Source organism: Arachis hypogaea, chromosome 12 (genome assembly GCF_003086295.3).
Source record: "Arachis hypogaea cultivar Tifrunner chromosome 12, arahy.Tifrunner.gnm2.J5K5, whole genome shotgun sequence".
NCBI lineage: Eukaryota > Viridiplantae > Streptophyta > Magnoliopsida > Fabales > Fabaceae > Arachis > Arachis hypogaea.
The window spans coordinates 89205489-89231635 of record NC_092047.1 but is presented as its reverse complement, the minus strand read 5'-3'; the positions used below and the strand labels follow the sequence as shown (position 1 = coordinate 89231635).

Below are 26147 nucleotides of genomic sequence, written 5' to 3'. Positions count from 1 at the left end.
GAGAGAAGCTTTTCATGCTTCCTCTCCATGGTTACAGAAGGATATCCTTGAACCTTAAACACAAGGGAGTCCTCATTCACTTGAAGGACCAATTCTTCTCTGTCAACATCAATCACAGCTTTTGCTGTGGATAGAAAGGGTCTTCCAAGGATGATGGATCCATCCATACACTTCCCAGTGTCTAGGATTATGAAATCAGTAGGGATGTAGTGGTCTTCAACCTTTACCAAGACATCCTCTACAAGTCCATAAGCCTGTTTCCTTGAATTGTCTGCAATCTCTAGTGAGATTCTTGCAGCTTGTACCTCAAAGATCCCTAGCTTCTCCATTATAGAGAGAGGCATGAGGTTTATGCTTGACCCTAGGTCACACAGAGCCTTCTCAAAGGTCATGGTGCCTATGGTACAACGTATTGAGAACTTTCCAAGATCCTGTCTCTTTTGAGGTAATCTCTGCCTAGTCAAGTCATCCAGTTCTTTGGTGAGCAAGGGGGGTTCATCCTTCCAAATCTTATTACCAAATAACTTGGCATTTAGCTTCATGATTGCTCCAAGGTACTTAGCAACTTGCTCTTCAGTAACATCTTCATCCTCTTCAGAGGAAGAATACTCATCAGAGCTCATGAATGGCAGAATTAAATTTAATAGAATCTCTATGGTCTCTGTATGAGCCTCAGATTCCCATGGTTCCTCATTAGGGAACTCCTTGGAGGCCAGTGGATGTCCATTGAGGTCATCCTCAGTAGAAATCACTGCCTTTCCCTCCTCTATGCATTCGGCCATGTGGGATGTGTTTATGGCCTTGCATTCTCTCTTTGGGTTTTCTTTTGTATTGCTTGGGAGAGTACTAGGAGGGAGTTCAGTAATTTTCTTAATCAGCTGACCCACTTGCGCCTCCAAATTTCTAATGGAGGACCTTGTTTCAGTCATGAAACTTTGAATGGTTTTAATTAGATCAGAGACTATGGTTGCTAGGTCAGAGTGGCTCTGCTTAGAATTCTCTGTCTGTTGCTGAGAAGATGATGAAAAAGGCTTGCTATTGCTAAACCTATTTCTTCCACCACTACTGTTGTTGAAGCCTTGTTGAGGCCTCTGTTGGTCCTTCCATGAGAGATTTGGGTGATTTCTCCATGAAGGATTATAGGTGTTTCCATAGTATTCTCCCATGTAATTCACCTCTTCCATTGCTGGGTTCTCAGGATCATAAGCTTCTCCTTTAGATGAAGCTTCTTTGGTACTGCCTGTTGCTGCTTGCATTCCAGACAGACTCTGAGAAATCATATTGACTTGCTGAGTCAATATTTTATTCTAAGCCAATATGGCATTCAGAGTGTCAATCTCAAGAACTCATTTCTTCTGAGTTGTCCCATTATTCACAGGATTTTTTTCAGAAGTGTACATGAATTGGTTATTTGCAACCATTTCAATGAGTTCCTGAGCTTCTGTAGGCCTCTTCTTCAGATGAAGAGATCCTCCAGCAGAGCTGTCCAATGACATCTTGGACAGTTCAGACAGACCATCATAGAAGATACCTATGATGCTCCATTCTAAAAGCATGTCAGAAGGACACCTTTTGATCAATTGCTTGTATCTTTCCCAAGCTTCATAGAGGGATTCACCTTCCTTCTGTCTGAAGGTTTGGACTTCCACTCTAAGCTTGCTCAATTTTTGAGGTGGAAAGAACTTTGCCAATAAGGCATTGACCAGCTTTTCCCAAGAGTTCAGGCTTTCCTTAGGTTGTGAATCCAACCATATCCTAGCTCTGTCTCTTACAGCAAAAGGGAAGAGCATAAGTCTGTAGACCTCAAGGTCAACCCCATTGGTCTTAACAGTGTCACAGATTTGCAAGAATTCAGCTAAGAACTGATGAGGATCTTCCAATGGAAGTCCATGAAACTTGCAATTTTGTTGCATCAGAGAAACTAATTGAGGCTTAAGCTCAAAGTTGTTTGCTCCAATGGTAGGGATAGAGATGCTTCTCCCATAGAAGTCGGGAGTAGGTGCAGTAAAGTCACCAAGCACCTTCCTTGCATTGTTGGCATTGTTGTTGTTTTCGGCTGCCATGGCTTCTTCTTGTTTGAAAATTTCTGTTAGGTCCTCTCCAGAGAGTTGTGCTTTAGCTTCTCTTAGCTTTCTCTTCAAGGTCCTTTCAGGTTCAGGATCAGCTTCAACAAGAATGCCTTTGTCCTTGCTCCTGCTCATATGAAAGAGAGAAGAAGAAAGTATGGAGGAATCCTCTATGTCACAGTATAGAAATTCCTTGAGGTGTCAGAGGAAAAGAAGAATAGAAGTAAGAGGTAGAGAAGAGAGAATTCAAACTTATGAAGAAGGAGAGAGTTCGAATTGCTCATTGAGGAGGAGTGTTAGTCCCTTAAATAGAAGGATGTGAGAAGAGGGGAAGAATTTTCGAAATTAAATTTAAAAAGATTTTGAAATAATTAAAAGAAATTTTTAAAAAAAATTGATTGATGATTTTTGAAAATTGAAATTGAGGTAATAGTTAATTGATTTTGAAAAAGATTTTGAAATTAGAAATAAAAAAGATATGATTGAGAAAATATGATCGAAAATCAAATTAAAAAAAGGAGTTTTAAAATTAAAGTTAATTACTTGACTAACAAGAAATTAGACGATATGATTCTAGAATTAAAATTTGATCCTTTCTTAATAGGCAAGTAACAACTTGAAAATTTTGAATTAAATCATTAATTGTAGCAAGGATTTTCGAAAAAAAATGGAAAGAAATTGATTTTGAAAAGATATGATTGAAAAGATATGATTTGAAAAAAAATTGATTTTGAAAAATTATGAAAATTTGAAAAAGATTTGAATTAAAAACAAAATATTCCCTCTTGTGCCATCCTGGCGTTAAACGCCCAGAATAGTATCCATTCTGGCGTTTAACACCCAAAATACTACCCTTTTGGGCGTTTAACGCCCAACCAGGTACCCTGGCTGGCGTTTAAACGCCAGTTTTCCTTCCTCACTGGGCATTTTGAACGCCCAGCTTTTTCTGTGTAATTCCTCTGCTGAATGTCCTGAATCTTCAATTTTCTGTATTATTGACTTGAAAAGACATAGTTTTGAAATTTTTTTTGAATTTTTAGAGAATAATAACAAAATGAAACTACATCATGAAGAACTAAGATCAAATAAACAATGCATGCAAGACACCAAACTTAGAAATTTTCATATTAGAAACACTAACAAATTGAGAATGCATATGAGAAACAACTAAACACACAAAACAAGAGAATTTAAAGATCAGAGCAAGAAAATCATCAAGAACAACTTGAAGATTAATGAAGAACAAAATTCATACATTCGAAAAATGCAGGGAATAAATAAAACATGCAGGACACCAAACTTAAAAATCGACACTGGACTCAAACAAGAAACACAAAATTTTTTTATTTTTATGATTTTATAAATTTTTTTTGTATTTTTTCAAAAATTATTTGGAAAAGAAAAATAAGGTTTTCAAAAATTTTTAATAAGAATTCCAGGAATCATGCAATGTTAGTCTAAAAACTTCGGTCCAGGAATTAGACATGGCTTATTAGCTAGCCAAGCTTTCAGTGAAAGCTTCGGTCCAAAACACTAGACATGGCCAATGGCCAGCCAAGCTTTAGCAGATCATTACTTTCAACAGCAAGATTGATAGAAAACAACAAGCTCTTGTGATGATAAGTTGAAACCTCGGTCCAAAAGTTTAGACATGGTTTCACAATCAGCCAAACTTCAACAAATCATCATGAAACTCTAGAATTCATTCTTAAAAACTCTGAAGAACAAAATAGAGAAAAATTTTTTCTTTTTTTTTTTCAAAAATAAAAAGTAAAAAGCTTAAACATAAAATAAAATTACCTAATCTGAGCAACAAGATGAACCGTCAGTTGTCCAAACTCGAACAATCCCCGGCAACGGCGCCAAAAATATGGTGCACGAAATTGTGATCATCAATGGCGCAAACAACTTGGTACACACAATTGTAATCTCAACTCTTTGTCACAACTCCGCACAACTAACCAGCAAGTACACTGGGTCGTCCAAGTAATAAACCTTACGTGAGTAAGGGTCGATCCCATGGAGATTGTCGGCTTGAAGCAAGCTATAGTCATCTTGTAAATCTCAGTCAGGTGGATTCAAATGGTTATGGAGAATTGATAATTAGAAGATGAATAAAATATAAAATAAGATAGAGATACTTATGTAATTCATTGGTGAGAATTTCAGGTAAGGGTATGAAGATGCTTTGTTCCTCCTGAACCTCTGCTTTCCTATTGCCTTCATCCAATCATTCATACTCCTTTACATGGCAAGCTGTATGTTGGGTTTCACCGTTGTCAATGGCTACCTCCCGTCCTCTCAGTGAAAATGGTCCAAATGCGCTGTCACCGCACGGCTAATCATCTGTTGGTTCTCGATCATGTTGGAATAGGATCCATTGATCCTTTTGCGTCTGTCACTACGCCCAACACTCGCGAGTTTGAAGCTCGTCACAGTCATCCCTTTCCAGATCCTACTCGGAATACCACAGACAAGGTTTAGACTTTCCGGATCTCAGGAATGGCCACCAATAATTCTAGCCTATACCACGAAGGTTTTAATCTTAGATTAGAAACCCAAGAGATACACATTCAAGCTTGTTTGCATGTAGAACGGAGGTGGTTGTCAGGCACGCGTTCATAGGTGAGAATGATGATGAGTGTCACGGATCATCACATTCATCAAGTTAAAGAATGAGTGTATATCTTAGAGAAGAAGTAGGCATGAATTGAATAGAAAATAGTAGTGCTTTGCATTAATTCATGAAGAACAGCAGAGCTCCACACCTTAATCTATTGTGTGTAGAAACTCCACCGTTGAAAATACATAAGAACAAAAGGGTCTAGGCATGGCCGTGAGGCCAGCCCCCAAACGTGAAAAGGTCTATGAAAGTATTCCAAGATCGAAAGTATGAAAATACAATAGCAAAAGGTCCTATTTATAGAAAACTAGTAGCCTAGGGTTACAGCAATAAGTAATTAATGCAGAAATCTTCTTCCGGGCCCAATTGGTGTGTGCTTGGACTGAGCCTTGAAGCTTTCATGTGTAGAGACTTTTCTTGGAGTTAAATGCCAGTTTTTGTGCCAGTTTGGGCGTTTAACTCCAGCTTTTATGCCAATTCTGGCGTTTTGACGCCAGAATTTTTATGCTGACTTGGAACGCCGGTTTGAGCCATCAAATCTCAAGCAAAGTTTAAACTATTATATATTGCTGGAAATCCCAGGATGTCTACTTTCCAACGCAATTGAGAGTGTGCCAATTGGGCTTCTGTAGCTCCAGAAAATCCACTTCGAGTGCAGGGAGGTTAGAATCCAACAGCATCTGCAGTCCTTTTTCAGCCTCTGAATCAGATTTTTGCTTAAGTCCCTCAATTTCAGCCAGAAAATACCTGAAATCATAGAAAAACACACAAACTCAAAGTAAAGTCCAGAAATGTGATTTTTATTTAAAAACTAATAAAAATATAATAAAAACTAACTAAAACATACTAAAAACATACTAACAATAATGCCAAAAAGCGTATAAATTATCCGCTCATCAGGAGGGTTTGAGTGGGGGAGGAGAAACGGCGATAAAAAGGGATTGGGGATTTGGGGAAAAAGTGAAAATAGTAAAAATATGGTGGTGTGTTAAAGTAAACAGCCATAATAGGATTAGGGTTAATTTTCTGCTTTAATTTCAATTGGGCCTAATAAAAAAGCCCATTGTAGCCATTGTATAGATATTTCATTGTCTCCCTAGCGGGATCCTTAGTATATATGCTAATATGCAACGCTTTTCAACTTCGAAAAGTTACCTATTATATAACTAGTATAATTGTTAGTCGAAAAATATTTTCGACTAGAATAAGCTAATTCGAAATTTGAAGAGATGTTAGGATGGAAACAGAGGTGGAAAGGCGACATGGACTCGATTCAGACACCTTATTAAATCGAGCAAGTCTAGTTGAGCAGGTATTTGAATGAAGAATCGAATAGTTGCTCGAATAGTGAATCGAACGGTTACATAGGTAGAGAAGTTGAAGGCTTTCACCATGTGAGGAATTTATGGGTAACATTTATTAGCAAAAGAGTGGGAACGGTTACCTGGGGGTGCGCATACAAGACAGCACCATGTGGTTAATGATTGGTTATAGAAGTAGACTATAAATATTAGAAAGTTTTAGAAAATAAGGGTTGGAACTTTGCTCCAGAAATTACTCACGCACACTCACATCCCAGAGACTTTCTGAGTCTGCCTCGAGTCAATTTTCTATAGGGTTCCTTCCACGTGTCTTTATTTTCCATTTAAATTTCCTGTAACCTTTTTCTTTCAAGCAAATTTATGTTTCAAGCAAATGTTTAACTCTCGAATGCAATTTATATTCCAGTACCTTTAATTTTCATGCCCAAAGTCCTTTGACCCAGTTGAAGGCATCTTTATCACTTTTTTTAAATTTTAACGTAACCTTTTTTTATTTCAGCCAATTTATTTTTTGAATTTTTCATTTTTCACTTCTTTTATTCTTTTACAAATTTCAATTTACTCTTTATTTCAATATTCGTCTAATTCGAGACACTTTGATGAGTAGGTTTCGCTCCCAGACTATTAGATATCGAACCACCATCGATTTGCTAAAAATTGACAAAACAATAATAGTATAAGAGTGAACTAAATATATTGTATTTTTATTTCAGTAACTGTTTTAATACTTTTGTCAAATGATTATTACTAAATATAGTATAAGAGTGAACTAAATATAAATGCATATTTGTACAGCAGCTGATATTTTGATTATATAGTACTCTGAACTATAACAAGATTGGCCCCACATACAATCTACCAAAAACTGAGTAATGTGACATTCATATTTCATAGTTTCATACCATACCGCAATTTATTTGCATATAGTTACAAGATCCATCCAGTCACATTGGTAGGGAACTGCAACAACATGTAGTTCAAGTAATCATCCGAAACAGATCCTGCACTATGACCAAGTTATGTAAACAAGAAGTTTCCCTCCAACTTCACTTAATCACTGGAGTAAAATATCAACAAGCTTCTACTAAAGTTTATAACATCAGCTTTCTACCCTTGTGCAAATATCTACTAGCCTATTAGACAAGTCTCAAATCATTAAAAATTTATACAACTACTGGTACCATCAAGTTTTGAAGCACTCCGTATAAACTATAAAAGAATAAAAGAATGAGATTATATACGTGAACATGTCAAAATCACAATGCTTATCCTACTTCCCTAAAGCTTAATATCTGAAAAGTCACTACAAGAAAATAAGCTTTCTGCCACGCACGCTTTTAAAGCGTGCCGAAAAGTGCTTAAAAGCGTGCCGATAGCTTTTCGCCACGCTTTTTGAGCTATCGGCACGCTTTTGAAAAGGTCACATCCGCGAGCGTACCGATTGCTCTATTGCTACGCTTTTGTAGATCTATCGACACGTTTTTTTCCACGCTTTGCCATATCTATTAACCTATAGCCACGCTTTAAAAGCGTACTGAAAAGTGTACATATCGCCACGCTTTTGAATTATGCCGATTAGGTTGGTTTTCAGTATGCTTTGAAAGCGTACCGATAGAGCACATACAGTCACACATCAAAAGCGTGGCTTGCCAGCTAAAATATTTTGCCACGCTTTCAAAGCGTGGCCTATTCCTTTGTCAAATAAAAAAAAGGAGAAAATTATAAGGTAGTAAAAAATTAATTTTTTATTGATTTACATGAATTATTTACATGTTAAAATTATAATTAAAAAATTACAATACTTTAGCAAAACTAATAATTGAATTAGGACAAAATAAGTTCAACATTAGAACTTAGGAGATCATTAGAACTATCAAATTTGTGGCCAATTTGCAACCATCACAGTATAGATTTAATCAGCTAAATCTTGATTGAGAAGTGATGATTCAGCAATGGTTATGTGCCTGAACTCTTCCTTCATAAGAAATCAAAGTGACACCCTTCACATCAGCCAATGTTTTGGGAGTCACCTGCATAACAGGCACAAAAAAATATAAGTAAATTAATCAAAATAGGGATAGTTACGATTCGTAAAAAGAAAAAAAGGGTGAAATATAAGACTTTGTCCATCTACAAATAAAAATAAATTGAGTTCTGGTGTAAACCTGTGACAATAGTGCATCAAGTTTTTCACTATTCAGTAATGATGAGAAGACATCTCCATGGCTAGGAGGGTACCTATGCATGAAGGAATTACTCATAAACCAAGCTTAGGAAGCTATGAGCAAAGACATGCTCAAAGGCCAAAGTTATGGTGGCTGATTAATGAACACATGATACATTCTACAATAACAACAATACACGTGTTTAAGATGTACTTGGAATATGATATTACTTAAACTTGATAGATATTGATGCACGGAAAACTTGTCTCTCAACAAATCTCACTTCGGCAAGTGTACCGAATTTGTCGTCAAGTAAAAACTCACAATAGAGTGAGGTCGAATCCCACAGGGATTGATTGATTAAGCAACTTTAATTAGAAGAATGTTCTAGTTGAGCGAATCCAGAATTTTGGTTGAGAGTTGCAAAAAATAAAATGGCGGGAATGTAAATAACAGAAAAGTAAATGCTAGAATTAAAGGACTAGAAGTAAATGACTGAAAATAAATTGCAGAATTGTAAATGGGAATGGGGGATTTGCTCATAAAAGTAAATGGTAGAAATTAAAGAGAATGGGTAAGATCAGAAATGGGGAGTTCATTGGGCTTAGGAGATGTTGCAATTCTCCGGATCAAGTTTATTTTCATCTCTTCCTCAATCAATGCACTCATTGATCTCCTTGGCAATCTTAAGTGATTGAATTAAAATTTCTTGCAATTCAATCTCTCAAATCTTGATCAATAGCCAATTCCTTGGTCAATTGCTCATGAGAAGAGATGAAGTATGGTCACTGATTATACCACATGCATTTCCCAAATCAAGTATTGAGAGGGTTATAGTCACATACCCATCCAAACCCAATTTGGTCCAGCATGAGAAAGCATTTCTAGCTTGATCTCTTCATTCCTCTTTCAAGGTTCAAAAGAGATCCAAGTTTGAATAGCTTCTCTTCCAAGATAACTACTCAATTGGATGAAGATCGAAAGCTTTCAAGTAAAATCAAGAGAAAAGATAGAAGAAGAATAATGAAAATTAGTATTGATCCATCAAATTACAACAGAGCTCCCTAACCCAATGAAAGGGGTTTAGTTGTTCATAGCTCTAGAAAATGAAAACAAAGATGGAGAATACATCATAAAACTAGAAAATGCAGAGAAAGTAAAATACAGAGAGTAGTTCTCCTTTTCCAGCCTCCAGAACTCCTTTAACAATTCAAAGCTACTCCTATATATACTACTCCTCTCAGCTTCTAGTTTGCTCTTCAAGTCTTGGGCCTTTGGATCTTGAGTTTGAAGCAGTTCTTTTCTTCATTTGGGCTTGGCTTTACTTGCAGAGAGAAAGTGCTAAGTGGGCAGAGACTTTAGCTCAGGGCGTTAGGGGTGTCAACATTTAGTGAAAGTATAAGTTCGAGAACGTTAGTGACACTTAACATTTTCACTAATGTTCCAATGTACCCCTTTGCCTCACGTTAGAGCCCACGTTAACTAGGTTAACGTGGCCTCTAACGTGGCCTTGCCAAACTTCGAGAACGTTAGTGACACTCAACATTGTCACTAACGTTCTAGTGTGCCCCTTTTTGCTTCACGTTAAAGCCCTTCGAGAACGTTAGTGACACTCAACATTGTCACTAACGTTCCAATGTGCCCCTAGATCTCACGTTAGAGTCCATGTTAACTAGGTTAACGTGGCTTCTAACGTGGCCATTCTTAGCCATCCCAACGTTAGTGACAATGTTGAGTGTCACTAACGTTGGCTCATCTTTCATTCCTCATCGTTAGCTTCTACGTTAACTAAGTTAACGTGGAAGTTAACGTGGCTCCTTGGGGGTTTGTGTGGTTGCTTCCAACGTTAGTGACAATGTAGAGTGTCACTAACGTTGTCGACAACCCTCACCTCTTACGTTAGCTCCCACGTTAACCAAGTTAACGTGGGAGTTAACGTGGTGTGTTGCATCCTTAGGCCAACGTTAGTGACAATGTTGAATGTCACTAACGTTGGCTTCTCTTCCCCCTTTAACATTAGAGGCCACGTTAACTAGGTTAACGTGGGCTCTAACGTGGCCACTCATGAGTGTTTGCCAACGTTAGTGACAATGTTAAGTGTCACTAACGTTGGCTCAACTTCCATTTTCCACGTTAGAGTTCACGTTAACTTAGTTAACGTGACTCTTAACGTGGGCAATGATGGCTATGAGAGTGTCATTGGCAATCACTTTTCTCATTAACCTTGCAAGTTGCCTCCCTTTCCTTGCTTCCTTTGGTCCTGAAATCAAGCAATAGAGTGCATCAAAGTTCTAGTCCAAGTCATGGGTAATGCAACATACAATTTGTCACTAAACTTATGCAAAATCCTCATGAAATAATGTAAAATGCACAATGTATGCTTGAATCAAGGTGTAAGTGAATATCTACCCAAAATTAGCTTATTTCCTAAGGAAATGCATGAAACTAACCTAAAAACAGTAAAGAAAAGGTAAGTGAAACTGGCCAAGATGCCCTGGCATCACAACACCAAACTTAAAGCTTGCTTGTCCCTAAGCAAGTACTGGAACAAGAGAATGATGAATGGAATATCCAGAGGAATGAGTCATTCTTGTGGAAGTCATGTTACTGATTTTATGGTGGTTTCATGCAATAGCAACTTAGGTTCATTCCATTACTGGCTTTCAGACCTTTATCATGTCCCTAAACACTTACTTTGTTTATATCCCATGAGACTTTTATTCATTGATCTTTTTATTGTTATTTCAAGGGTTATTTGTGTTATTTAGGCTAAGTGCTCTGTAAGGGGGCAACTCTTTAAGATAAGCTTTCAGCCAACACTCCCGAACCAGTTGGTTCAAGGTGCTAGGTGTTGAAGCACCCCTAAGGACTTACTCCCTCAAGTCTCTCCCCCATACATGCACACCATAGGCATATAGTTTGTTTATTTTCTTTTCTTGAGACCTTGGTGTCCAGCACCTCTTTGGGTTACTAAATGCTCTGTAGTGAGGGTTACTCTTGATAGTGGATTTTCAGCTGATAATCCCGGGTTATTTAACCCAAGTTACCAAGTGATAAAGCACCCCTAAGAGCTTATTCATCCAAGTAGATCCCTCACACAGGAGCACCACAGACACTTATCTCAAGGTCCAAACCATTGGTGCCTAGCCTTATTGCTTACTTTTTTTCTTTTGTTTTTCACTTCCATTGTTCTTTCTCTTTTCTCTTATCAGGATCTTGTTATTACATAGTCTAATGGGTATATCCAAAGTCAAGTATTCAGGATAGATAGTTGTCCTCCTAGCCTTGTGGTTGAACTAACTTAGCTAACTTATGACTACCCCAAAGATTCATGAATGCACTTCCATATTATGAACTCTACTCTGGTCTTTTAAAAACAATCATTCTCTCTTCATTTAATTCAAAAGAAACAAGCATACAAGTAAGTTAAGTAAGGATGCAGTGACATAAAGACTAGCACACATAGACCTATTCAATACCACAAACTTAAAAGACATGATTGAAAAAGGTTTAAACATAACATGGAAGCAAGTTCTATTTCATACAAGATCTTCCTTATTTAAGACATAGAGAAAGATGGAACAAAGAAGGAACTCCACCACCTTTTACTGTTGTGGATGTCCATACTCTTTTCCTTGCTTGTCCTCCTTGTTTCCTCTTGCATTTCCTCGCATCCGTGCCAATCTTGCTTGCTTCCAATCCTCAAGTGCCTTCCTCACTGACTCATGACTCTCTTCTACCCTTTGTCTTTCCTTTCGTGCTAATTCATCCTTCATTTCGTCATACTTGGCTATTCTTGGATGCAATACTGGCAGCTGTCCCACTAAGTAGCCGAGCCTGGCTTGAGTGTTTATATGATGTCCTGTTTGGCTCATGTAAACTCCTTCTGCGAATACCCTTTGCTCGTCCAATAGTTCTGCTTGTTCTATTTGTCTTCGATGCATCTCATGTATGTGTGCCCCTTGATGTGCTTGGATGTTGATTAGCCTCTGGGTGGATTCTTGTTGCTCTCTCGAGATTCACCTTCGAGTTGTTTGCAGCTGGGAGAATAGACCTCCTCACTAGCTCAAACCACCCCTTAGCTTCAGGAGTGAGGTCTGTTCTCTTAATGAACTTTGGTTCATTTCCCGCACTCCTTTCCCAGTCAGCTCCTGGTACACAAAGGTCTCGTAAAAGATGGTCATAATTGGTGTTGTTGTCCAATCTTGAGTGATAACTTTCTTCTTCAAACGGTATAGACCGTAGCTTCAATGCCCTCATTACACTCATGGGACCAAAATCCACCATTGTTCCTCTCACAAAGCTTGTATATGACTAATCTTTCTTATCATATCTGACTGCATTTGCATAAAATTCTCTTATGAGATTTGCATTCACTTTAGTGACCGGGTCAGTGAGGAGCTCCCATTTTCTCCTTTCTACCTTCTCTGTGATTTCGGGGCATTCAGTCTTCTTAACTTAAAATCCCAGCTCATAGATGATTTCCTTATCAACCATCCACCCGTATTGCAATGCATGATGCAAGCTTCTAAATTTCTTCTCATCATATGGGTGTTCTTCCATAGGTTCCTTTCCCTCCCTTCTCTTAGAACTTGAAGATGCCATGAATGATGATTAATATGTGAAGGTGGTAAGGTTGTGGAGACTTTTGGTTGTTTAGGGTTTTATGGCAATGAAGAGAGTGAGGAGAGGAATGTTTATAATCAGATAGGGGGTGTATTGTACCGAAATGAAGAGTGGTGAAGAGTGTGTGATGACAATGAAGGGTGGTACGACAAGGGTCGTTTATATAAAGAAGTTGTGAGAGAATGGAGGGTGTAGATTGATGAAGTGGTCACTTGATGGACGGTTAGGGTTATGCATGGCTAGAAAACAAGGATCATCACTTTATGATGGGGATTGCTCGGTCTTCTAGGGGTTCCATTTTTTTCAATGTTGCATGGCAACATTTTCCAATGTATTCCCTCTTTAGAACAAGTGTGTACCCCTCCTCTTGTGGTGTCCGAACCTTCTTTGTTTGGTTGTCCAATCTATCCCTTTTTATGCTCCTTTTCCTTTCCTATAAAGATTTAAAATAAGGAAATTAATATCATAAAAAAAATCAAACTCTACGGCTAGAATAAAAAGGAAGTAAGGATTTGATTGTTTATTTATGAATTCCAACTAACTAACTAACTATTGGTGGGTCCTTATATGCATTTTGGTGACACCATGGGGTGACACCAAACTTAGTTTGAAGCAATGTGATGAAAAGTTTTGTTCAAAGCTCCCAAGACTAGCATGCATCTTGGTTTGCTTTGAACACCAAACTTGTTCTTCACTATATACTGCATGATAAAGATTTCACCAAATGTTTGTCAAGTTTGGATTGAAATTCATAAACATTGATTTATTCATTATTTTAAAAACATATAAAACATGGGTTGCCTCCCATGAAGCGCTTCTTTAGCGTCACTAGCTTGACGTTTTTCCTCATCAGGGTGGTTGGTAGTGCTTAAAGTCCTCCCTTCTTGCTGTGGACTTGTATCCATTGGTCGGATCAATGATCTCCATATGTTCCAGGGAAAGAACTCTGTTGACAGTGAAGACCTTAGGTAACTGAGATGGTACAGTAGGGAGATTAGGAGGAATATCTGGGAAGTAAGCTGAGACAACTCTATCCCCTGGAGAGAAGTCTTCTGTAGGGATCTTCTTGTTCCTCCACCTCCTTGGTACCTTCTTCTTTGTTTCTTTTAAGGTTGCCTTCCCCTTGGTGACCTCTTTTTCTAAAGGAGTTGTGATGCTGTCTTCACATGCCTCTAGAGGTTTAGGTTCCTCCAACTTTTTCTTGAGTTGTGGCAATTGCTGTTTTTCTTGTTTATCAATTGAGGGGGTTTCAGAATGAACTTGCTGTGCTTCAGTGCTTGTCTCCTCCTTCAGTGTCTCTTTATCGTTTGCGCTTAGTTCCTTGTCCTCTTGATCTGTTTCTTGTGAGAGTTTGAAGACATTGAAGCTGAGTCGTTCATCATGGATTCTCAATATTAGCTCCCATTTCTCTACATCGATAAGTGCTCTGGCCGTAGCTAGGAATGGTCTTCCCAATATGATTGGGTGAGTGTGACTCTCTTCCATGTCCAGAATGACAAAGTCTGTTGGGAGAAAGTATTTCCCAACCTTTAGCAACACATTTTCCACCACTCCTATTGCTTGCTTTTGAGTTTTGTCAGCCAGTCTGATGATTACGTCTGTGGGCATTATCTCATTAATCTGCAGCCTCTTTGCCAGGGATAAGGGCAGTAAGTTGATGCTGGCCCCCAAATCACATAGTGTTCTATCGAACATAGTTTCACCTATGGCACAAGGGATGTGAAAACTCCCTGGGTCTCTTCTTTTTGTAGGCAACTCAGGTTGAATAAGGGCACTACATTCCTTGTTCATCACTATAGTCTGGCCTCCTTTGAGTGAGCTTTTCCTGGGAAGAAGTTCCTTCATATACTTGATGAATGCAGGCATTTGTTGAATTGCCTTGATGAATGGTATGTTTACATGCAGAGATGCAAACAAGTCTAGGAACCTTGAGTATATTCTCTTTCCCACAGCACCATTGAGCAGTTGAGGGAAGGGAGCATAGAGCTTCAGCAACTCTTGTTGTGAGATTTCTGGTTCTTGGTGATCTCTATCCTCCTCCTTTGTTGAGTTGTCTTCAGGTTGTTGGCATAGTTTGCCTTGCTCGTCTTCAGTCTCTTGATCACTCGTAGTGACCATTTTGCAATCTTCTCATCTTACTTTCTTTGCTTCTCCCTTGGGGTTTTTCTCTGTGTCACTTGGGAAGCTATCGGTAGGTTTGGGAATCTTCTCAACTAAATATCCCACCTGGAATTCCAGCTTCCTAATGGTCTCTCCCTGGTTCTTAATATTGGCTCGCACTTCCTCTTTGAACACCTTATTTTCTTGAATCTCTTGGCATATTCCTTCAAGTAAGGCTTCAATCTTAGAGAGCTTGTCATCAATTGATGGGTGATTCGGAGCAGATGTGTTATTTTGGTTTTGATAAGCATGTGGAGTGGTGTTGTTGTGGGGGTGTTGAGATGTCCTTTGTGTGAATTGCTGGTGAGCTGCATTGTTGTTGGAGTTGTAACGTCTCTGGTCTTGGTTTTGATCTTGCTCACCTCCCCACCCAAAGTTTGGGTGGTTTCTGCATCCAGGGTTGTAGGTCTTGGAGTATGGATCATAGTTTTTCCTTGGTGAATTCCCAATGTAGTTGGCTTGCTCCTGACTCCCCTCTGCTTCTTCATTCACTCCTTCTTAGATTGTTGATGAAGTGGAGATTGCTGCTACTTGGTTCATCTCCATCTTCTTGGTGAGGTCAGTCAGCTGCTGGGTAATGAGCTTGTTTTGGGCCAACAGAGCATCTACATTGTTTAGCTCCATTACTCCTCTTGTGTTCCCTCTTTCGGAAGCATAGAAGTAGTCGTTCTCTGCTACTGTTTCAATAACATCTATGGCTTCCTCAATGGTCTTCTTCTTGTTCAAAGATCCTCCAGATGAATGGTCTACGGCCTTCTTTGATTCATAAGAGAGCCCTTCATAGAAAATGTGCAGCTGCACCCATTCGTTGAACATGTCAGGTGGACACCTCCTTGTTAAGTCCTTGAACCTCTCCCATGCTTCATATAGAGTCTCACCATCCTGTTGCCTGAAAGTTTGGACCTCAGCTCTCAGCCTATTGATTCGTTGAGGAGGGTAAAATCTTGCTAAGAACTTGTTCACCACGTCTTCCCATGTTGTCAAGCTTTCCCTTGGGAAAGATTCCAGCCATTTGGCTGCCTTGTCCCTGAGTGAGAATGGAAATAAGAGCAGTCTATAGGCGTCAGGATGAACACCATTAGACTTCACTGTGTCACATATTCTCAGGAAGGTGGTTAAATGTTGATTGGGGTCTTCTTGAACACTTCCTCCAAACGAACAGTTGTTCTGAACAAGGGTGATGAGCTGTGGTTTAAGTTCAAAGTTGTTGGCATGGATTGTTGGCTTTTGGATGCTACTTCCACAATTGCCTGGGTTTGGATTGATGTAAGAGCCCAAAACTCTTCTATCCTCCCCAGCATGATTTGCTCTACCTCCTCCCCCATAGTTGTGATCTTCTTCTTCATGATGGTTTTCCATGTTGTCTTCCATGTTTGTTTCAAAGAATTCCTCTTCTTCCTCAGCACCAACCACTTTCTTTCCTCTTGCCTCCCTCCTTAATCTAAGGAAGGTCCTCTCAGGTTCAGAATCGAAGGAAGTTGAAGCCCCGCTTCTTTTCCCTGTCATACAACCATCAAGTGCAAGCAAGAAAAGATAGGTGCAGAAAGTATTTGTGTCAGAATTACTGTTAGTTGTGGGTGATGCAATATATCAAACAGTTAGTGGGTTAGCAAATAGAATTGAAAATAACAAAGAAGAACAAAAGAGTAGAGGGGGAAGGGAAGAAGTTTAACTAAAGCAAAAAGTAAATCACTCAAACAGAAAATGAAATTCACAAAATAAAAATGCTCAATCTAGTGATCTTCCAATTTAATCATTGTTGATGCACAATCAATCCCCGACAACGGCGCCATAAACTTGATGCACGAAAAACTTGTCTCTCAACAAATCTCCCTTCGGTAAGTGTACCGAATTTGTCGTCAAGTAAAAACTCACAATAGAGTGAGGTCGAATCCCACAGGGATTGATTGATCAAGCAACTTTAATTAGAAGAATGTTCTAGTTGAGCGAATCCAGAATTTTGGTTGAGAGTTGCAGAAAATAAAATGGCGGGAATGTAAATAACAGAAAAGTAAATGCTAGAATTAAAGGACTGGAAGTAAATGACTGAAAATAAATTGCAGAATTGTAAATGGGAATGGGGGATTTGCTCATAAAATTAAATGGCAGAAATTAAAGAGAATGGGTAAGATCAGAGATGGGGAGTTCATTGGGCTTATGAGATGTTGCAATTCTCCGGATCAAGTTCATTTTCATCTCTTCCTCAATCAATGCACTCATTGATCTCCTTGGCAATCTTAAGTGATTGAATTAAAATTTCTTGCAATTCAATCTCTCAAATCTTGATCAATAGCCAATTCCTTGGTCAATTGCTCATGAGAAGAGATGAAGTATGGTCACTGATTATACCACATGCATTTCCCAAATCAAGTATTGAGAGGGTTATAGTCACATACCCATCCAAACCCAATTTGGTCCAGCATGAGAAAGCATTTCTAGCTTGATCTCTTCATTCCTCTTTCAAGGTTCAAAAGAGATCCAAGTTTGAATAGCTTCTCTTCCAAGATAACTACTCAATTAGATGAAGATCGAAAGCTTTCAAGTAAAATCAAGAGAAAAGATAGAAGAAGAATAATGAAAATTAGTATTGATCCATCAAATTACAACAGAGCTCCCTAACCCAATGAAAGGGGTTTAGTTGTTCATAGCTCTAGAAAATGAAAACAAAGATGGAGAATACATCATAAAACTAGAAAATGCAGAGAAAGTAAAATACAGAGAGTAGTTCTCCTTTTCCAGCCTCCAGAACTCCTTTTACAATTCAAAGCTACTCCTATATATACTACTCCTCTCAGCTTCTAGTTTGCTCTTCAAGTCTTGGGCCTTTGGATCTTGAGTTTGAAGCAGTTCTTTTCTTCATTTGGGCTTGGCTTTATTTGCAGAGAGAAAGTGCTAAGTGGGCAGAGACTTTAGCTCAGGGCGTTAGGGGTGTCAACATTTAGTGAAAGTATAAGTTCGAGAACGTTAGTGACACTTAACATTTTCACTAACGTTCCAATGTACCCCTTTGCCTCACGTTAGAGCCCACGTTAACTAGGTTAACATGGCCTCTAACGTGGCCTTGCCAAACTTCGAGAACGTTAGTGACACTCAACATTGTCACTAACGTTCTAGTGTGCCCCTTTTTGCTTCACGTTAAAGCCCACGTTAACTAGGTTAACGTGGCTTCTAACGTGGCCTTGCCAACCTTCGAGAACGTTAGTGACACTCAACATTGTCACTAACGTTCCAATGTGCCCCTAGATCTCACGTTAGAGTCCATGTTAACTAGGTTAACGTGGCTTCTAACGTGGCCATTCTTAGCCATCCCAACGTTAGTGACAATGTTGAGTGTCACTAACGTTGGCTCATCTTTCATTCCTCATCGTTAGCTTCTACGTTAACTAAGTTAACGTGGAAGTTAACGTGGCTCCTTGGGGGTTTGTGTGGTTGCTTCCAACGTTAGTAACAATGTTGAGTGTCACTAACGTTGTCGACAACCCTCACCTCTTACGTTAGCTCCCACGTTAACCAAGTTAACGTGGGAGTTAACGTGGTGTGTTGCATCCTTAGGCCAACGTTAGTGACAATGTTGAATGTCACTAACGTTGGCTTCTCTTCCCCCTTTAACATTAGAGGCCACGTTAACTAGGTTAACGTGGGCTCTAACGTGGCCACTCATGAGTGTTTGCCAATGTTAGTGACAATGTTAAGTGTCACTAACGTTGGCTCAACTTCCCTTTTTCACGTTAGAGTTCACGTTAACTTAGTTAACGTGACTCTTAACGTGGGCAATGATGGCTATGAGAGTGTCATTGGCAATCACTTTTCTCATTAACCTTGCAAGTTGCCTCCATTTCCTTGCTTCCTTTGGTCCTGAAATCAAGCAATAGAGTGCATCAAAGTTCTAGTCCAAGTCATGGGCAATGCAACATACAATTTGTCACTAAGCTTATGCAAAATCCTCATGAAATAATGTAAAATGCACAATGTATGCTTGAATCAAGGTGTAAGTGAATATCTACCCAAAACTAGCTTATTTCCTAAGGAAATGCATGAAACTAACCTAAAAACAGTAAAGAAAAGGTCAGTGAAACTGGCCAAGATGCCCTGGCATCAGATATTTTATGTCAAAGTTTGTGCCTAATTGTGTCACAACATATACAACTCGGGGTACACTAATAACAGCCTTGAAACAAAGATGACTGCCAAAACAAAACAACTATATAAACTACAAATGTTTCTTCCCAAGCATGAAAAGTCAATTAAATTCAGATTGTTATCTCCAGGATTGCTGAAATATGACATCGAAATGCACGAGACAGATCACATACCAAAGTGTAGTTAATTGGCCATAGATTCATATCCTTTTGAATCTGAATAGCCATCTAAATGGTAGTTTAAAGGATAGTTATGCTGTGTAAGTATCTAAATCAACCTCTGATTCATCAACAAGCTATATCTATAGCAGTCCTGGACTTCCAATTCAAAGGGAGAGAAATACATGACTCGAGTGAAACTAGTTACATCAATGCAGTTGAATAACAAAGGAAAAATACACAAATGAAATCATACCACACGTCTTTGCCAGTCTACCCTTTGGATGAGAATGGCAAAAAGTCATCAACAAATAACCAAGCTGCAAAACCAATCGAAATGCCTAGTGATGTTCCAAATTCTAGTCAATAAAGTTTATCAAACTGATCATTGCGATAAGCATCAAAGAAGCACGAACCAGTAAACAAGTAATTACATACTGAAAATTCTGCATCTAAAGTAAGCATAAAAAAATACAAATAATTACAATAAACAAGTAAAATAATAAAATCAGATTCAGCATACTTTGGACCAGTGCAACCCATAGTTGTCCCCAAGCCTCCACTGAGCTTAAGCACCACAAGTTTGTCCTAGAGGCTCTTCACCTCATAAGAGGTTGCACCAGTTTCAGTTCAGGTAACAAATACATTGATTAGTTACATTAGATTCAGACCAACCAATCAAACAAAAGAAAAAAGCAAAAAAGAAACTTACCTTTAGGAGTTGGAGCTAGAATATCATAAGGCACAACGACTTCATCCGTAGGCGCCTGGATCTTGCTCCACTCAAACTAGAGAGCAGCATTGACCTGAACAGAAATGAAGCTGGCAGTTACAAAAAAGAAGCTGTAACAACAAAAGCAAGCAGCAATCATAAAGGAAAAAATTTGTTGAAGGTTTAAGAAAATAATGTATACCATGTTTGAAAATTCTGAAAAGTGGAACTGAAAGGTGATTTAAAATGGAAATGTAAAATTTTCACATAGCACACTTGCAGCGGTAAAATTCAGGGAGTAATATACCATATGATATCTTTTTTCAAAATAAAAATAAAGAAAATATCACTATAAAGTTATAAATAAAAATTTTACCCAAATGCAGCCATATTCAGTATTAAATTTTAAACTAAGATACCTCAATAATTTGTTCACCGCTCTTGAGACAGTTTCTACCAATTACACAGACCGTTCCACCAGAACCTCCACCAGTGATCTTTGCTCCACATAATGTTGTGTCTTATGCTTTAGAGGCTGCACTATGCTGCACCTCCTGCAGCAAGTGTGCAAGCCTATCTGTTGTGTCGGAGCCAAGTCCGCAAGCACTGTAGCTATAGTGACACTGCAAATCATAATTAGTTAGAAGCCAAACTATACTCACACTTTTTATTTTAGTTTTCTTCATTTCAAAATTGAAAATCATCAACTAAAGTCTCATTGTCTCATGTAACAAGTAACAACTCTCAAGTCTCAAATACAACACCCAATCGAAACAGGTACTTCTTCTAAAATATTCCTATTCATATCCGAAAAAATTAATTAAGAACCTAATAAGATGTTGACCCGTATTATGTTAAGCAAAGCAGTTTAGTCAAACATATCAAGCTATTTAACAGGTCTTAGCTATCATCTTCACAAGTCACCAACTTGATATTCTATAGCATAACACATTTGCCACAGCAGAAAAGCACTCCCCCAAAACCCTAAATTCAATGCACCAAAAATAAAAAACTCATCTGACAATTAGATCCAGTACCATCCTTTAAACTATTATAAGTATAAATCTCTGTACAATGATTGTAACCATATCAATAATATCATATCATAACAAAAGCAGCAACAATAAATCAATAACAAATGAACACTTTTAACAAAAGAAAATATAGATTAACAGCAACAACAAAAAAATGAATAAGAACATAGGAAAACATGAATAAATAAATAAACAGAAACAAAAATTTTAAAAATATGAACCAGAGGAGTTAGCAGAGTAGTAGTGGCCAGCAGAGCAGTTTAGCGGCGGAGAAAGTAGCAGTGGTGTTTTTCATGTAATAAAGCCTAAAATTAAAACAAGTCACCCATAGAAGGTCACTTCCAGTATCAACTTGCACCCAGTAATCAATACCAGGAATGCCGAGCTTGATTTTCGTGTAATAAAGCCTAAAATCAAAATAAGAACAGAATAGAACAGTGTCGATGCGTTGATGGTGCGATAGAGAGAGGGAAAACAATTGAGAGGGTTGGGTTGATGGTGCGAGGGTTGGGTCCGAGGGTTACGATGGTGGCGACAGAGAGAGGGCCGGGTGCAAGGGTTAGAGGAAGGCTGTGCGACGGTCATTGAGGGCTGTGCGACGCTCATTGATGAAGATGACGATGAAGGCTGTGCGATGGTCATTGAAGGATGGGTGCAATGAAGATCGATGAACAGCGACGGCGCGGCTTCACTTTTATTTAGGGTTAAAAGGAAATTTGGAAACTGAAAGTAAAGTATGTTGTTGTTATCACTTTAGTTTAGGGTTAAAACTGAAAACTTACAAAAAAAAAAAAAAGGTAAAGTGTGGACAAAATGGTTGGGAAACTAAATTTTGGGGGAGGGAACTCTATCGGCACGTTTTTGTAGGGTGCCAAAATAAATATAGGATATGGGTACGCTTTAAAAAGGTGACTACTGGAAGACAAATTAATCACGCTTTTCAAGCGTGCTGGTTTTCCGTCAAAAAATAAAAACGTAGCCAAATTTCAAATAAGTGGCCACCCTCGAAAAAACGTACCGATTTCTCTCTATGGCCACGCTTTTTAAGCGTGGCAAAAAAAAACATGGCCAAATCACAAATCAGTGGCCACCCTCGTAAAAGCGTGGCCATTGACTACTTTTCGCCACACTTTAAAAGTGTGGCAAGAAAAAAGTGTGCCGACAGGCCTTTTTTCTTGTAGTGAGTTGATATCAAAACCACTAACTTCAGGTGATATAGTGGTTTACAGGAAAATAAGAGCAACAATAGCTTATGATATACAAATAAGAAATGAAAATTATGTTAAATGAATCACCAGGAAAGCCAGCTGGTAGAACAAAATCCTTGATTATCTGTGGAAGCCACGATATTCTTCCATCAAAAGAATGCAAATCTTGGAACCTGTTTGTTGTAGACCTATCCTCCTCAAAAAGGATAGTTTGCACCTGTGAATCATCAGCTAACACATATCTCCTCTTAACAAGGGGGAAAATAATCAAATATGTAAAATGTACTTACCATAAGCTGTGAAGTTTTGTTCATAAATTAAAAAATGGGAAGAAGCCAAAGAACAAAACTTTAATAGTTTAAAAGTAAAGTGTAAAAACCTCTTAGCAGTACCATTGCTATATCTCTCAACCAATATCACTTTAGATAAGCCTTTACCTCTATAAAAATTAAAAACCACAACAAAATGAGAGGGGCAGTAAATAAAGAAATAAATTAAGAAAAATGGTTTGTTTAACTCAACTGAACCCTTCAAAAATTAAACACTTGATCATAATTTAAGTAAATCAATTTTGAAACCAAAAAATGAAAAAGAACCGATCCTTCATTATTAGCATGATTTTTATATTTGAGACTTGAATGCTTGGAAGAGCATTGGATTTGAGGAAAGAGCATGATTTTCATATTAGATATATTTCACAGGCCTCACATACAATCTACCAATTTTTTCTATTGTATTTTTACTTCAGTAACTGTTTTAATACTTTTGTCCTATGATTATTACTAAATATAGTATAAGAGTGAACTAAATATAAATGCATATTTGTACAGCAGCTGAAATTTTGATTATATAGTACTCTAAACTATAACAAGATTGGCCCCACATACAATCTACCAAAAACTGAGTAATGTGACATTCATATTTCATAGTTTCATACCATACAATCTAAATTCTCCCTATATTTTATTCGGAAATTACAACATAGCTCCTTTGAACCATAAATGGATTTAACAATGATTAGTTTATGGCAACAAAAGATCCTGTGCTAACTAACTATTATACTTAAAACTTTTGACTAATGATAAACGCCATCCAATAATCACAAAGTCAACACTCGACACAACAATTTCAATAGCTATAGCAATAATTTGAAACCCAATGTTTTGTAATTCTAGAACAGAACAAACTAAAAAGGGTTACAATTTCAAACGATCTATATAATGAAGAAGCAATAACAACAAAAGGTAGGAGACTCACGCAAAAGGAGAAGGCTCAACAAAGAGAGCAATTCGACGAGGCCTTGAATGGTTCTTGTGAGCTCAATTGAGAGAAAGCGAAAAAGGACCAAAGCAGGAGGAGCGACGGCGGCAACAGAGAAAAGGAGCGACAGTGTCGCGAATGTGGGGAGCGACAGCGGCACGACAGCAACAGAGCGCGACGGCGGCACGAGCAAACGGAGTGACGACGGCGCAACCGTGACGCCGGCAGCGGAGAATGAGAGTTGGTGAATTTGGGGGTAAAATGAGGGTTGGTGAGGAAATGGGAAATTTGGGGGAAAATTGTGTTCCTGAATTTGGGCGGGAAGTGGACGTGGAGTTGTGTTTTTAACAATAAAAATCGACAGCAAATTTGTCGATTTTAATTTAAAAAAAAGCAATGCCATTTGCATCTATTTTATACATTAAATTCACACTATTTATTCGATTTTAGAAAGCAATCGAAACAGTTCAAATTTATCGACGGAAATATTGTTGATATTTTAAATATAAAAATAGGTACCATATCTGTCGATTTTAAAATAAAAGTTATTTCAATCCCTGGTTCATCGACAATATGACGATAGTTAAGATGGGATTAATCTCATCCTAAAAAAATCGACGGTCAAACTGTCGATTTTATTATTTTATTTTTAATTATTTTTTTTTTAAATATTGACAGCAGGCCGTCGAAAAATACGCTTTTTCTTGTAGTGAAAATAGTGTTTGAGAAATAGTTTAATTACATTTATTTATAAAATATATAGTTAATTATATTATTTATTAATTTTAAATATTAACTAATACAATTTAAAGTGAGATAGAGAGATGAGAAATTAAAATCCCTCCATTATAAGTAAGATAAAGTAAAAAAATTAATTTGATAACTAAAAATATTGAACAAAACTATTAAAGTTTACTTACTTTGAACTTTTCTCTTATTAATTAATTGATTAATGCATAGTTGTTTAGTGTCTCCTTTCTTATGGTAACTTGGGCCCCTAAGTTATGCATGCTTAGTCCTTGTTCAGATTAGACTAATCAGAAGAAAAAAACGGTAACAATACAAAAAGTATATATATATATACATATAGGGGGAATAAAAATCTAACGAAATAAAAGCATTAGGGCGAAAAATAAGGGGGAAAAATGAATAACCCGTATTTTTTCGTACTTGGCCAATCTCTAAACATCATAACGGAGGATATAAAAAAGGATGAGACTAAATAAATAATACGAATATTCATTCACAAATAGAGGTGTACATGGATCAAATCATATCCGCAAATTCGCGGTAAATATTCGCATCCGATCCAAAAATTATGGATACAATCCGATTCACACTCTTTGCGGATCGGATCGTGGATATCTGCTCCATATCCGTGTATCTGATCCGCGGATCCGCAGATCCGCACAATAATAATTAAAAATAAATAAATATATATATGTTTGGTGTTATATTTACTTGTTTGTAAGTTTTAGTTAGTAATTATTATTCATATATTGTATTATTTTATTTTTATTATTTAGAAAGAGTTTGATTAAAAATATTTTTAGGAATAAATAAGTTTAAAAGTATGAAAGAAATATTTTTATTGAATTTTTTTACATAGAAATATAATTAAAAAAAGAATGTTTAATTATGCGGATATATCCGATATCCGATCCGATCCGATCCGCACATTTACGGATCGGATCGGATCGAATCCAGCACTAAAAAATGCGGATATCATATCCGATCTGATCCGATGAAACTTGTGCGGATCGAATCGAATTTTGGGCGATATCCAATCCGATCCGATCCGCGGACATCCCTATTCACAAAACCTGAAACCATGTTTCCCCATATCATTAATTGTTCACTCAAAATATCACAGTATCACACTACTACTATTTAATAATGGTTATTATCTAACAATATATTGATCACGTGTGCATCAATTTAGTTTTATAAATTTGACTTTCCAAATTAATTTCTAAAAAATACACTTCTGAATTAAATTAGTACTTTCATTAATTAAATGATGGCATGAGAATGATGAGACACAAATTCTAGTCAGCATCTAGTTGGCAAAAAAAATACTAATTTAATTCATTGTATCTTTTTAAAAATCAAAAACTAAATTAGTGCAAACGGAAAACTATTTTGACTCTACTTAATAAACATTCCCTCGGGCTAGTATCCAACCTGGACGTCAAGCATAACATATATACAACTGAAATGCATAGCCTGCCTTATCTAACTGTTGCCTCGATTCTCGAATGTTACGCAAAAGATTTTCCAGCATCCAGTCTGTGCATCCAACAACGTTCCTAAATTTAGGGGTAAAATTTAGAATATTTTTCAATACAATAATTTCAGCAACATTGTCAATGTTCAATTTTTCAGCTCCTTTAGAGACGGTTGAAATTCTAGGGCCTATCATTTTTCGAGGGATAAAATATAACGTCCTACTTTTCAATAACAAAGGAAGATGCCACTTGATCAACCAGATGTGTGGGGTCCTATAATACTCGGTTGCTTTAGCAGGCAGTTGGTAGATATTTCATATTTGTGCAAGCAAGTATTAACAAATTATACAGAATTCAAAATGTATAGAAAATTGAGAATCTGAAATAATTATATGGATGGCGGTATTTGATTCACACCAAAAAGTAATGTATTTCTACTAACGAT

General features: G+C 37.5%; 2 non-coding genes across 2 annotated transcripts; both read left to right on the top strand.

The window, feature by feature from the left end:
* Nucleotides 1-1550: 1550 nt before the first annotated feature.
* LOC112731008 (small nucleolar RNA R71) lies at nucleotides 1551-1658 on the top strand. Its single transcript, XR_003166804.1, has one exon. It is a non-coding gene; the product is annotated as a small nucleolar RNA R71 (small nucleolar RNA).
* Nucleotides 1659-15776: 14118 nt separating this feature from the next.
* LOC112731827 (small nucleolar RNA R71) lies at nucleotides 15777-15880 on the top strand. The gene has a single exon (XR_003167584.1). It is a non-coding gene; the product is annotated as a small nucleolar RNA R71 (small nucleolar RNA).
* Nucleotides 15881-26147: the final 10267 nt, after the last annotated feature.